This window comes from Nannobrachium achirus, assembly GCF_963921795.1.
Source record: "Nannobrachium achirus genome assembly, chromosome: 14".
Classification (NCBI taxonomy): Eukaryota; Metazoa; Chordata; class Actinopteri; order Myctophiformes; family Myctophidae; genus Nannobrachium; species Nannobrachium achirus.
In genome coordinates, this window is record NC_137821.1 from 53,443,534 (window position 1) to 53,457,415 (window position 13,882).

At 45.1% G+C, this 13,882-nt stretch overlaps 1 pseudogene across 1 annotated transcript; it reads left to right on the plus strand.

Moving 5' to 3' along the window:
* The first annotated feature begins 4,289 nt into the window (after nucleotides 1-4,289).
* Nucleotides 4,290-13,558, plus strand: LOC308298138 (nuclear factor of activated T-cells, cytoplasmic 4-like; annotated as a pseudogene). Its single transcript has 5 exons — nucleotides 4,290-4,416; nucleotides 8,970-9,132; nucleotides 9,536-10,072; nucleotides 10,480-10,640; nucleotides 13,471-13,558. The product of its transcript is annotated as a nuclear factor of activated T-cells, cytoplasmic 4-like (transcript).
* Nucleotides 13,559-13,882: the final 324 nt, after the last annotated feature.

Consider the following 13,882-nt stretch of genomic DNA (forward strand, 5'->3'; position numbering starts at 1 on the left):
AGAGCAGTTACCATACAGGCCAAAACCTAGATGTTATACTGAACAACAACTGATCAAATCATAGCTGGTCTTCCAACCAACAACGATATGATCAGATGTTATCAGTCCAAGGAGAGGTAATCTGATAGCTTGCTGTTGACAAAGCTACTGCAAACATGCATCAGCTGACATTTTTCAGACATAGGTCATGGTCAGATGAGTGGTAAGAAACGGCTACTCTCTTTGGCAACAGTAATACAGTGGTTTGGAACTCAAGATTCGAGAGGTTTTATATGTCACTCACTCTTACAATTACAATCAGCAAAAGGTTGGTGTGGCATGCTCCGCAGAATGTGAAGTAAAACTCACATTAACTCACAGAACTCACACTAATGCTGGTTTTCATTCCTAGATGTACAGCTCAGGTCAAAATGTCTTTGCTGGACACAGCAGCGGAGACTAGACACAATAAACAGTGGAATATTGGATTCTTATCCAATATCTCACCTTTCAGAGGGCCAGAGAAGGAGATAATTATCACATCTCCCATAGACAGGCGAGAAGTGAGCACCCCCACCCCCTTGTTTCCCCCAACAGCATGTCTATGCGGCCCACCATGGTCATACCAATAAAAATATATTTTGTCTAATGTGTGGGCAAATAATTTCTGATAATTTTTCAGTTACTCTCCAAAACCACTAAGAAACTATTTTTGTCTTGTTTTATACAAGACTTTTTTCCTTCTTTATACTTCATCATTAATCATTTCTTCTTTTTGTTCTTTGAGGTTTGTCCTTACAGATGGAAATGTGGCTGTTTTCTAGTGCATTTCCTTATTTTTTAGACTACTCATGCAGTGTTACAAAATCATTGTCTAGACTGTCATTTTTATCTTGCGGCCCTCTGACTTTTTGTATTTTGCTGAGTGGCCCCTGAGCCATCTTAAGTTGAGTAGCCCTGCTGTACATAGTGTTTTTTTATAACTGCGATATTATTGTATGTTTTCTTTGCTTGCTATTTATTATGTCCATGAATATATGTATACAGAGGGCATCCAACCTTTTTTTAAAAACGTAAAAAGTCTTATTTGGGATGTTCCTTTTAGGCAGGGTGTTTAACTGTACTTGTACTGTACTACATTTCAATTTACTTGTACTGTTCTCCATTTTTGTCTAATAAAATAATCAATCAATCAATCAATCCAATATTCCACTGTTTAACAATGATAACAATGTAAGAAAAACTATAAATGTTGCCAACACACCTTGAATTGTACAATATGTACTTCCTCCTATGCCACAAATCTGACTTGTTGTCTGATGACACAAAACATTGATGTCTCAGAGGCAAAGCACATTGCCCAATATTTTCCCCTTGTACCTGTAATATGTGGCCTCAGGCCATGGAAGCAGATAAGGAGAGTAATGGGAGCTGCTTCTCCCTTTTTACCACATGGTGGCAACAAATCCACAGGAATTCTTCCCCCCCTCCCTCTGTACTTTCTTCTCCATCCATAAACTTCAGCCATTCCTCTGGTGTGTTGCAAACATCCATCACCTTGCTACAGCACCTTTAAATAATTAAATAACATAGCAAGGAGTACCTGAGCTCTTTAAATCTTCCGTTCAAAGTAAGACCCAGAACTTTCCATTTCGAAGTGCAGCTCACCGTTTTCCCCACGAAGACAAATGTTCCTAGCAGCATCATGCAAGACCAAGTTCAAAGTACAAAGTATTTGCTACTTTGTACGTATAGACAATACCAAGATGCTTTGAAGGAGTCCAAAGACACACATTACCTGAAATATCCTTGTTGAGTTAGAAACCAACCAAAGGTGAGATACCATGCAGGTGTGTAGGGAAACAAAAGTGGCATGAGCGTCATATTAGCTCATGTACCATATACAGTATGGTCTTGAGCAGAAACTTAAACACTGTACAATCCTGCACCCTCTTGCCTACCAACCATCCAGTTGAGACGGTCTGCCCACGCAGACACAAGAGGAGGAGAGGGAGAGAGAGTAAGAAGTGCCCCCACTTACACACCAGTATACAGTACAGCATAAAAACCTAATGATTGTGAGAACTGGGGGAGGAGGGGGGGTGAGGAAAGAGTGGAGAGAGAGAGAGGGAGTGAGAGGGGGGGGGGGGGGCAGAGAGAGAGTATGTTTATTTAAGTTTTTCGTCTCCCCGACTCAGACAGAGAGCAGACTACAGAGGGTAATGAGAAACAGATCTTTGGAGGCGAGGGGAGGAGTGAGGGAGAGTGAGAATGGGGAGGGGGACTGAGGGGTAAGGGGGAGAGGGAGGGAGGGAACTTGGAAGGCTTTAAAGAAGGAGGGACGAGGAGTTTTAGGGAAAAGGGGGTGGGGGGAAAGAGGGAGAGAGGAGAAGAGGGACAGCCAGAGAGAGAGAGAGAGAGGGGGATGTCATGTCCAACCAACGCCACAGGAAATAGTCCCTTCTATGTCCCCCAGCTGACAGTTGACATGATCCATTTAGGATCCAGTCAGGACCCATTCCTATATGAATGTTGGCTCACAATACCAGAGTTCAGTAGTGCAAACATAGGCCAGCATGCCCTGATCAGGTTCTAATATGCCAGGCTGGTGGCATTGGAGACATGAAAACCTTCAAATGTTCCCTTCTTCTTCTTTTTTTATTAATATTCATAATCAGATAACATGGCAGCAAGTCGAGGAATCATAAAACATCATCTAACTTATATGTAGCCTACAGAGCTTAGAACTGTAGCCTACTCTTGCTGATATGAGAGATTGCAAGGGATAAAATAAGTCTGACTAATAGCAGCCTCCATGGTAGGGGGGAGAGAGAGAGGGGGATTGGGGTGGGGGATTCCATGACTGACAAGCCAAGGGTCCTATGGGGAATGAGTAACGGACCAACTGGGGCTGGGAAACCCACCCAAAGGCAATTAAGGATAAAGGACGACAAAAATATTTGATAAACTTTTTTTTCTCCTTCCCTGAACGGGAAAGAAGAAAGGATGGCGAGAGCACTGGAATGAAAAACCGGTAGCGTGTTTCTGATTTATCATGGACATTTCGGACGGGCACGGAATGAACTTTTAAAACTTACTTGCACACATATTTCGACTTAAAACAGACGGCATCGCTTAACACTGACTGTAATAAAAAGTTACAGAAGTCAACGTACAATCCTGCAATCAGAGTGATATTTGCGCAATGTGAGGAGTGGACAGCTCCAAGTATCCCTCACTGCAGTAGTCAGCAAGGGGCGGAGTGAACCCGAAGGGGCGGAGTGAACCCGGCGGGGTGGAGTGAACCCTACCGTAATTACACTACTTAATGCGCAGTGAATTTTGGATCGGGGCTTCGGCTCATTGAACGCGGCGGGGCGGAGTGAACGCTACCGTAATTACACTAATGCTCAGTGAATTTTGGATAAGCTTATTTCCACTGGAAACCATTAAAGTATCTCATATAAGGCCACAGCTCGGCCCCAGAGCCACCTGCAGGGACGGGGCCGGCTCCCAGGGGGTCCCCAAGGGGTCCCCCACGCTCGGGGACCCCCGCGGACCCCCGCGGACCCCCTCGCAGCCCGAAAAAACCCGGCCGAAACGGCCAAACCCAGCCCGTCCACCGCATCTATAGCGGATACCCAAGCTCGAAAACGCTAAAGGCGCCTGCTCAACCGCCGTTTGGGCCTCGGCCTCAAGCCTGGTACCCACGGGACCGGCTCGCCGCCCCGCACGCGATGACACCACCGGGGACCCCCGCGGACCCCCAGGGCCGGCCCCAGGCCCCGAAAACCGGGCCTGTGGACCACTCTGGCCGGCGCCGCTCCACCACCGGGGGTCCCCGGTGGTCCCTGGCGTGCCTCCGAGCGCCGCCGCCCGGGGACCACCTCCAGGCCCCCCCCCCCCCCCCCCCCCCGGGGCCACCAGGCTCTCCGTTGGGCCTGAACGTAATGAAGCTAGCGTTTGTTTAACATGAGTGGTCTGCCATGCAAGTGGACTGTGGAATAAAGTATCACTGACTGACTGCAGCTGCCCAAGTATCCCAAGCCAGCTCAGGAGGGGGCGGGGTGAACGCTGTCGCTCAACCGCCGCGTTAGCCCACCCCGCACCTGGCTGGCGGCTCCCAAGCATAGCTCCCAAGCCAGCTCAGGAGGGGGCGGGGTGAACCCGGCGGGGCGGAGTGAACCCTGTCGCTCAACCGCCGCGTTAACCCCGCCCACCCGCCGGGTTCACTCCGCCCCTTGCTGACTACTGCAATCAGGGAAGGCTCGACAAACCCGGGACGCTTTCGGCAGTTTTGGAGAACGTTGATGGAGGAGGGCGAGTTCGAGTTCAAGTTGGTTTTTGAGGAGGACACGCCGCTGGACAGCAGCGGCACGGCGGCGGCGGACAGACCTGAAGGAGCCCCAACGCACACTGAAGCCAACAGCAACGCTGGTTAGACTAATGGATTACAGCCTATTTTACTCAACTGGTTGCAGAGCGAGGGGCTTCAGTCAGTGGTGGTGAAGCCTGAGATATGTTGTCTAATAGCCGGCCCTACAGCTACATACATGGAGCCATACTTGTATTGTACAGTGTGTGTGTGTGTGTGTGTGTGTGTGTGTGTGTGTGTGTGTGTGTGTGTGTGTGTGTGTGTGTGTGTGTGTGTGTGTGTGTGTGTGTGTGTGTGCGTGCGTGTGTGCATAGGGCCTATAAATATCTATCTATCTATCTATCTATCTATCTATCTATCTATAGGATACATATAGACAGGCTATATCTAGATAGGCCTATAAATATCTATCTATCTATCTATCTATCTATCTATCTATCTATCTAGCCTATCCATCTATCTATAGGATATATACAGTTTACAGTTTACAGTTTAGGCATTTAGCAGACGCTTTTAATCCAAAGCGACTTACAATAAGCAGATACAACATCGCAATAATAAACAAGATAATAGGTCAGTACATTAACAGCAATATAACAATGTAAATGGATATCTATCTAGAGAAAAACACAATATAATCAAGTTCTAAAGAAACCTAACAAACAAATGTTAACTAGCTTCATGTATGGTCATTGATTTTACTGTAGTGCTAAGGGTTTAGGTGGAGTCTGAAAAGGTGAGTTTTCAGTCCACGGCGAAAGGTAGCGAGTGAGTCCGTTGTTCTAAGTGCGACAGGGAGTTTATTCCACAACTTGGGAGCCAAGAGGGCAAACTGTCTCGGACGAGTGGATTTTTGCCCTGGAGTTTTTAGCGAGGGTTCGGTCAGCATCCCTGTGTTGGCTGATCTAAGTGAACGAGTGGGGGTGTAGGGGTTGATCAGCTTTTGGAGGTATGGAGGAGCCATACCGTTGGCTGCTTTGAAGGTCAGCATCAGTGTTTTGTATTCCATGCGGGCCGCAACCGGGAGCCATATATATATATATATATATATAGACATATACTGTATATATATATATATATATATATATATATATATATATATATATATATATATATATATGTATAAATTACATATCCTTTTAGTTGACCTTGTACCAATGATTTGTACTGTCATGAAACATGAAACTGTACTTTTTCCTATGCAATCTTCTACATTCTTCAATCAATCAATCAAACCCACCCACACACACGCACGCACGCACGCATGCACGCACCCACCCACCCGTATATGTTGTATGTTAGAACTGCATAAGATAAAACTTTACATGGGCTTAATTCTCAATCTTTCACTCTCCCTCTCTGTGAAGGAAAATGCCTTCTGTTTGCCTATGTGATGGACATGTGTGTGTGTGTGTGTGTGTGTGTGTGTGTGTGTGTGTGTGTGTGTGTGTGTGTGTGTGTGTGTGTGTGTGTGTGTGTGTGTAGTTGTTGGTTGCATGCTCTGTGATGTACAACCTTTGTAGCCCCTACAACTGCATGCCTCTTGTCTGCTGTGTCGTACAGTGTGTGTTTCTGTATAGGCCTAAGCAGGTTGTATATTTGTTTTGTGTACGTGTTATTGTGTGTGTGTGTGTGTGTGTGTGTGTGTGTGTGTGTGTGTGTGTGTGTGTGTGTGTGTGTGCGTGCGTGCGTGCGTGCGTGCGTGTGTGTGTGCGCGCTCAAACTTACATGTGTGTGTGTGTGTGTGTGTATGCATGCATGCATGCATCATACAGTACACTATACCGTTTCTGCACTGCATACTTGCATGTGGGGTGTGTGTGTGTGTGTGTGTGTGTGTGTGTGTGTGTGTGTGTGTGTGTGTGTGTGTGTGTGTGTGTGTGTATGTGTGTGTGTGTGTGTGTGTGTCTGTCCAGACTCAATGTGGTTCTAATCAGCTGTGCGTGTCAGTGAAGCTAACGGCTGCCATCTGGAGAGAGCAAGCTCAACCTCTGTTTACTGAGCATGCACCAAATACACACCTCCCTCCATCATCCTTCTCTTTCTCTCTCTCTCACTCTCTCTCTCCCTCCCTTCCTTCATTCTTCTGTCTACACACACACACACACACACACACACACACACACACACACACACACACACACATAGCCACCCACCCACCCACTCGTTTGTTTCCCGCCCACACTGGCATACAGTTTTTGTTGCCACACCCGAGACGTGAACGTTGTGAACTACAAGAGAGAAGCTACCTCATTGGACCACTTAACCTAGTGCTTCTCAAAGCCAGGGGTCCTTCAGGGGGCTCCAGGGGGTCCCCCAGCTAAACGATAGAACCAAATGGACCCTTACAGGTCTGCAACTCTCTACAAATGTAACCGAATGCATCCATTCAGTTACATTCGTATTAGAGTTTTATGGGGGTCCGTGGCCCTAATATGCATACCATGCTGGGGGGCCCTTGAAATTAAAAAGGTTCAGAAGCATGTGCCTACCACATGATCTCGGAACCCGCTAGCATACCTATCCTGGACATGTCATGATATGGCAAAAGCATTCTGTGAAAATAGGCAATCATCTAGCAAAAATAGGCGAACGTTTTGGTAAAAATAGGCGAACATTCAGAAAATTAGACAAATGCTCAGCGAAAATAGGCAAACGTTTGGTGAAAATGGGTGTACATGTGACACAAATTATACTGTACAAGCTCACAATGCTTTACGTTGCAACACGTGGTGAACTTTAGATCTGCTACAACAAAATATATTGTCGCTGTCGGGATGGGAAAATCTTGTATTTCCATGTTTCAAGATTTAGTTTTTTCATAAATGAATGCCCTACTTCATCATACAAGTACTAATAAGCAGATCTACAAGCTCACAACGCATCATGATTTTGAGCTTGTAGATCGTCTACTTTCGGGGTTTTAAAATGTTCATAAAATAATAGAACGGTTTTGGACAGGGTTTAAGTGGTCTATGGAATAGTTCACTTTTGTTGCAGTGTTTTAACTTTATAGTGCAACGTGCACACAGGCGTTCAGGAAGTCTCATTCACTAACATGAGCTGTTGTGGGGAGCCACTGTCACCACTGGCATTCAGAACATTTGCCATCTCATAATAATCATAATTGCCAAACAGGAAATGCTACATTTAAGGTTATAGATCCAGTACACACAGAGCAAAGTATTATCACTTGGAGTAGGTGATAGCTTGTTGCTGGTAAATATGTTAGAAGAGGGAAAATGATGAAGAATGTGGTTGTATGGCCATGGGTCACCAGAAGAGGATGCATTTTTGTAGTCGAAATTACCCACAAGCCCTTGTTTATAGTTTATCGTACGATGTTTCTCGTGCAAAAATAGCAGATCTACACAACTCACAACACATTGGCATCAACATTTCTGGAAATCTTTCACCTATAATGCCATGCCCAAAATACAGCTCCCAGGTTGAAAGTCATTAAAATCGGACTCCGTACACAAACGCTCTAAAACTGTTTGACCCAGCAAGGCGGATAAGTGTAGTGGCTTACCACACCACATCAGGGAAATACTGCGGTTGTAATTGTGGTCTGCATGGATCACGTCCCTGCCCGTTTGGTTATTGTTTGACAAAACCCAAATATATTTTCTTGAGAATGTTTACTCTAATAAAATAATAAGACCTGAGTGGTCTTTATCTTGCTGCTGGGACTGTCCGAAATTACCAAGGTTTACATGATTTAAAATAAATAGTTATTGTTCAAGGGTAGTTGCATACTCTTGTATCTATATAGATAGCACTATAGTTTTAGAAGTATTGGGGCAATGCATTGAAGGCAGCTCTTTCTGCTGGTCTCTCGTGTGCGATGTTTTCATACGCCGTCCATTAATATAAAACAAAGGGACAAACTCAGCTCTGTTATGCACATTTATTGGGCCTATGTTGTTGAGGTAATCAGAACACCCAGCAAGCATTTCACCATCTTAGTACACTTACAAAAATGTCTGTGAGTGTGAGTGCACACCGTTCGCTAATGGGGGCCTTGGTCATGCGTTAAGCAGAGAAAAACCCAATTAATGGGGTTTAACGAGAATATGAATCAGCTAAAGGTAATAACCTTGGCTGGAGCTGTTGTTCGTTCATCGTCCAGCTCCTTGTCATCTTGAAATCAGAAGCGCTGCCTTTGTTGCCAAGTATGAGCTACATACAAGGAATTTGGCAATTAATGCAATCCTACACATAAAGTATAGAGGATGCACATGTTGAGAGAGTATTACAGTAGAATAAACATAACACCATGACCCCTGCTAAAGTGGCACATAAAAGTGGCAAAAGTAGCAGAACTATCAAAACACAATGCTATTGTTGAATTTGAGTCCTGAAAAGTTACAGTTTAGGACCTTTCCAGCCCATATGCAATGTGTGGTTATGGGAAGTGCCAGGGCCCACTTACTCATGTAATGCAAAACTAGCTTAATAATAGTAATACGGGGACTGAGACAGCATTAGTCCAAGTAGAGATTGAAATAATCGCATGTCAAAAGCAGATTTACGCGGTAGGATACATAACTGGAAATCAACTGGTCAACAGTAGTCTGTCCACAAACCGCTAATTGCTTTCCGTTGGTTTCAGACAACCACCTGGCTGCCACTCATGGAGGCCAATCAATTGGCATCCCCAGCCCTTCGTCTACAGCCAATCAGCGGGCAGGGATGCATTCCCCACCCCCCCCCGGAGGGCCCTGGTGAGGGAGTTCAGCGGGACCTATGAGAGCCTGCCAGCACGCTCCGTGCAGGTAAGGACAGAAGCTGATTGTACACAAAACCTATATTTATTTCCCATACTATCTGTCTTTCTCTCTGAATGTGTGTGTGCGTGTGCATGGGTGCGTGTGTGTGGGTGGGTGTTTTTGATTGATTGAACACTTTATTAATAGTTTGCAAATAGTACAATGGTACGATTTTACAATGATGCTAAAAGGATAACACAAAAAGTGGTCTTGTTTCCATTGTGGTCCTGCTGTGTATTAAATTCATCAAATGTATGTATGTGTGTGTGTGTGTGTATGTGTGTGTGTGTGTGTGTGTGTGTGTGTGTGTGTGTGTGTGTGTGTGTGCGTGCGTGCGTGCGTGCGTGCGTACGTGCGTGCGTGTGTGTGTGTGTGTCTCTCTCTCTCTCTGTACCTCGCTGTCCCTCAGGTCTCGGGCTCTCGTGTGTTAGAGTGCCCCAGCATCCAGATCACCACCATCTCGCCCGATGACGACCCCGCCCCCGACAGCTCCAGCTACTGGGACACGGGAGGCGGCGGTGGCGGTGGCGGCTGGGACCGCGAGCGCCTCTACCTCCCCCTGCTGGACCCGTTCTCCTACCGCGACGGCGGCCCCGGCTCCCTCAGCCCCAGCCCCGCCTCCAGCCCCTCCTCTCGCGGCTGGCTCAGCCCCGCCTCCAGCTGCGACTCGCTGTTGGTGGAGGAGGACGAGCTCAACGAGGCCGCCGTCAACTTCGGCCTCTCGCCCTCCTCCTCGTCCTCGCGGCCCACCTCCCCCGGCGGGAAGAAGCGGAGGAACTCCCCCCTGGCCTCCCCCTGCACCTCACGGAGGGGGAGCTACTCGGAGGAGCTCCACGGTGGGTGCAACGCGGAGGGGAGCGACTCCTCCGCCGCGCAGGCTCAGGGCCCCAACAGCGGCTATGAGCTCAGCATCCCGCAGAAGACCAGGAAGACGTCGCTGGAGCAGGTGAGCCGTTGGAATGAGGCTCGCTCTGCCTCGTTTGATTTTCATTCGGTTCTCAACCTGTGCCAGGTCTCCCCCCACCCCACCCTCCAGATCATTGGCAAAACATCATCATGATATTTATGATAATACAACATTAATATAAAAACACAATAGATTGATTGAACATTAAAATAATACCCTGAAAATGCGAAGACTTTCAAGATTTTCATATGGGACCCCATCCAGAAAAGGGGGCCCCCCATTTATCATTATATCCATTGTAAAGGCAACTGGACGGGCTTTCCAATCATATAAGATACTGTAGGGTGCTAGTACAGTAAAAACTGAGATATGATCAAACAAACACACATTTCCAAAACGTGTTTTGAGGCTTTTAAATAACGATCTCCATCACTGCGTTTCGTCAGCTGTCTAGCAGGGAGGTGGAACAGGAGCAGACTCCAGGCCCACTGCCAGAGCCCCTCCAGCCCAGGAGAGAGCAGCAGTCCCTGGGCATGGACTACTTGTCTGTTCCCCCTGCTCTGGGCTGGGGACGGACCCGTGCCAGCGCCCACAGCCCTCTGTTCAGGCAAGGACTTCATATTCTCAGAAGATACATATTATGTTTTTTGGGTCAAAAGTCTTCTTGCTCTTCTTCTTTGGATGTTTGTTCTAGTAGCAGTAGAAAGGCCAGGTAAGTTGATCTGTATTGCATATTTCACACAAAGGCAATTCAAAGCGGTTTGCATAATGCATGAAAAGACATTCAAAGGCTTCAATGGAAATAAATTCATTTCATGACTCACTACCAATGCAGTGTTGCATATTTAGAGATAAATAGGCTACATACAAAATATTTGTAGCAGCAGTAGTTCATAGTAGTAATTGATGTCATCATCAATATCATCTTCATATTGTTTTGATTTTCATTTTCTAATATAGAGAGAGCTCAGTGTGAGTTATGAAAGTTGAAAGTTAATTTGTCCTGGGTAATACAGTATAGGGCAATAACGTGTGTGAAGTACCGAATTGGAATTCAGAAATTCAGTCTTTGAAAATACAGCCTGGTCAAAGAACTACAGGTGTCGTTTGATTTGAGATTTTGACAGACGAAACCCCCCTTTGAAAATGCTGTGAAGCAAATATATGAAGCTGTCATATAAATGAAACCACTTGTGGAAAACTTTCAGGTCAATCTCAAATGTATCAACTAAATATGGTGAACTAGTTTTGGAAGTATAACTTCATGCCATGTACTCCTTGTACTTAAAACATTGAAAATCCCTGTTAAATCCAGACCGTAATTGTCTATCGAAAACACCTGGAATTTCAAAGAATGTATTTACAGAAGGAAACTTATCCCTTCATTTTAGCTATACATATTATTCCAGTGCACACACTTGTTGTTGAACTATCACTCCACACACTTTTACTTTTTAAAGTATAATTTCATACGTTTAACTAATGGGGTCATTTTAATTCCAGTGTGTTTCAGATTATTGTCTCTTGTTTACGAAAGTGATAAAAGTAGAGAATTAACAAAGAGAGATAGATAGTCACACACACGCTCAGATCAGATCTCACTTATTTTACAGATGTCACACACAGGTCACAGACACAAGTGGGGGTTCACACAGTAGGACTCACACACACTCATTTGCATTGTGGGAGATTTCTCCACACACACACACTCACTCATTTACATACAGGCCTACTGCGACTTAACTTCTCACAAAACTCACAACTTTCACACAGAGAGGAAGAAAATGAAGGAAGAAAGTTTACAGTACAGACTAATCTTAAAGAGCATAAGTCAGAATGATACGCGAACATTGTGCACATGTTGGCCTTCACAAATCCTCAAACAGTGTATCAACAACACAATTTTATATTGGGATGGCATAAGCATAATAGCTAATACCCACACACGTTTAAACAAATACAGTTGTTGATAAAGCTTTCTTTGAAATTCTAATGATCACCAAAAATGAACTTTTACAGCTTGGGCTCCGTGGGGCAGAAGCCTCCTAAAGTGTCATATGGGACACCTCTCACCAAGGTGCTCTCCCTAGATGGAGATAGAATTTGGCTTGTGAGATTTACCAAAACATAATTATGCTTTGTGGACAGTGGAGTAAAATAACTAAGTATATCACTCAAGTACTTAATTTGATTACTATGTAACTTTTGCTATGTGTAAATGAAGCCCTACACATCATGAGCAAACATCTGCAGTTTGCTTACTCACTAATGTCCAGAGACTCCACTCACACATACAATAAATACTTTAAACCTCTTCAATATTTGACTCAACTCAATCATTAATTGTATTTGTTCCATTTTCTTAATATGGGCATTCTTAACTTTAGTCAGTACAGAACAATGTCTGGTAGTTTTTCATATTTTAGGCTATATAAAGGTTTCAAAGAAAAACATCTTTCCTAGTTTCTCCAATCTCCAGGCTTTAGGTTAAAAATAGCTTTTCGTCATCTGTCCTGTCCTGTCCTGTCCTCTCTCCACCCCCCCCCCCCCCCCCCCCCCTTCATGCAGGGGAGGGAGAGAGAGAGAGAGAGACAGGAGAGAATTCATTGAATCCATTTATCTTTTTATTTTTACACCATAAAGTCAACCCAGTTTATTTCCATACTCATTCCTATCTTATTCCTAAATTTTCCCAAATTTGATTCATATTTAGTTAGACCTGATATTCTCAGGTGAAACCCTTGACTTTCACCACAGACCGTCCAAGTATAAACGAGTCTTGGCATGTACCAATCCCATGGGCCCTTCGGCCCCCTCTGCTTGCTTTCACTTCATGTACTTTGGTGTGCAAAACCCCTACACTTTATGGTGTGTAAATACCAAACATGCACTCGAGTGTACAAAAACTCTAACCTGCACCACAGACCGTCCAAGTCTATAAACGTGTCTGGGCATGTACCAATTCCATGGGCCCATCGGCCCCCTCCGCTTGTCACCATAGACCCATTCAAGTCAAAAATGGTCCTGGCATGTCACATTACAATGTCTTGAAATGTGGTCGGTTTACCTGGCCTAAACCAACACAAAGACCTTGGCATGGAGTGCAAATGGAAAAGCTTTATTTGGATAACCACACTATTTTAGCCTACTGAAACATTTAACCTTATCTCGTTTGTAATATCTTGTGAAATGGACACACCATTACTTTGCCTGAGTTAAACTGAATCAGTTAACCTAATAATTGTGTCCTTTCCAGGCTTTATTCCACTCCATTGCAAATTAATTGTGCCATCCACACTTGGTATATTTGGTGTGCGAAATGCAAATTAATTGCGCCATCATATGAACCTTAATTGTCAGGATTTTTCTATTTAGAGTATGGAAAATAAAACATCTCACCGTTATCATAGCGTTGCCCTGAGTTCGTTGAAATCCAGGCGTTTCGGTCCGGGAGGAGAGTACGTCCGTGGTTCTCCTTTGTTCCCCTCCTCCCAGGAGGACGAGACGCTGAACCCACTCTTCTGACACCATCTGATAGGGCGGTTTTGGAGTGTACATATTGTACGTTTCGGAGGCAAACACGGTGCTGAGAGATGTTTGAATAAGATGCACTGGGTCGGGTTTCTGGTGTATTTATTAATATCGAACACACTGTCAAATGGATACTCAGTCTCATTGACAAAGTCTGCCAATGAGAGAAAGCATAGCTATGTGTCCGGGCCTCATTGTCCAGCGACAGCACGTGGCTGCACTGTCACTCGAGGATGAGAGCCCAGAATGGCAGCAAACAAACAGTTTATATTGCATAGGTAGACTCCTCCTTAAGTAGTCCCCCCAGGAATCCGCGGA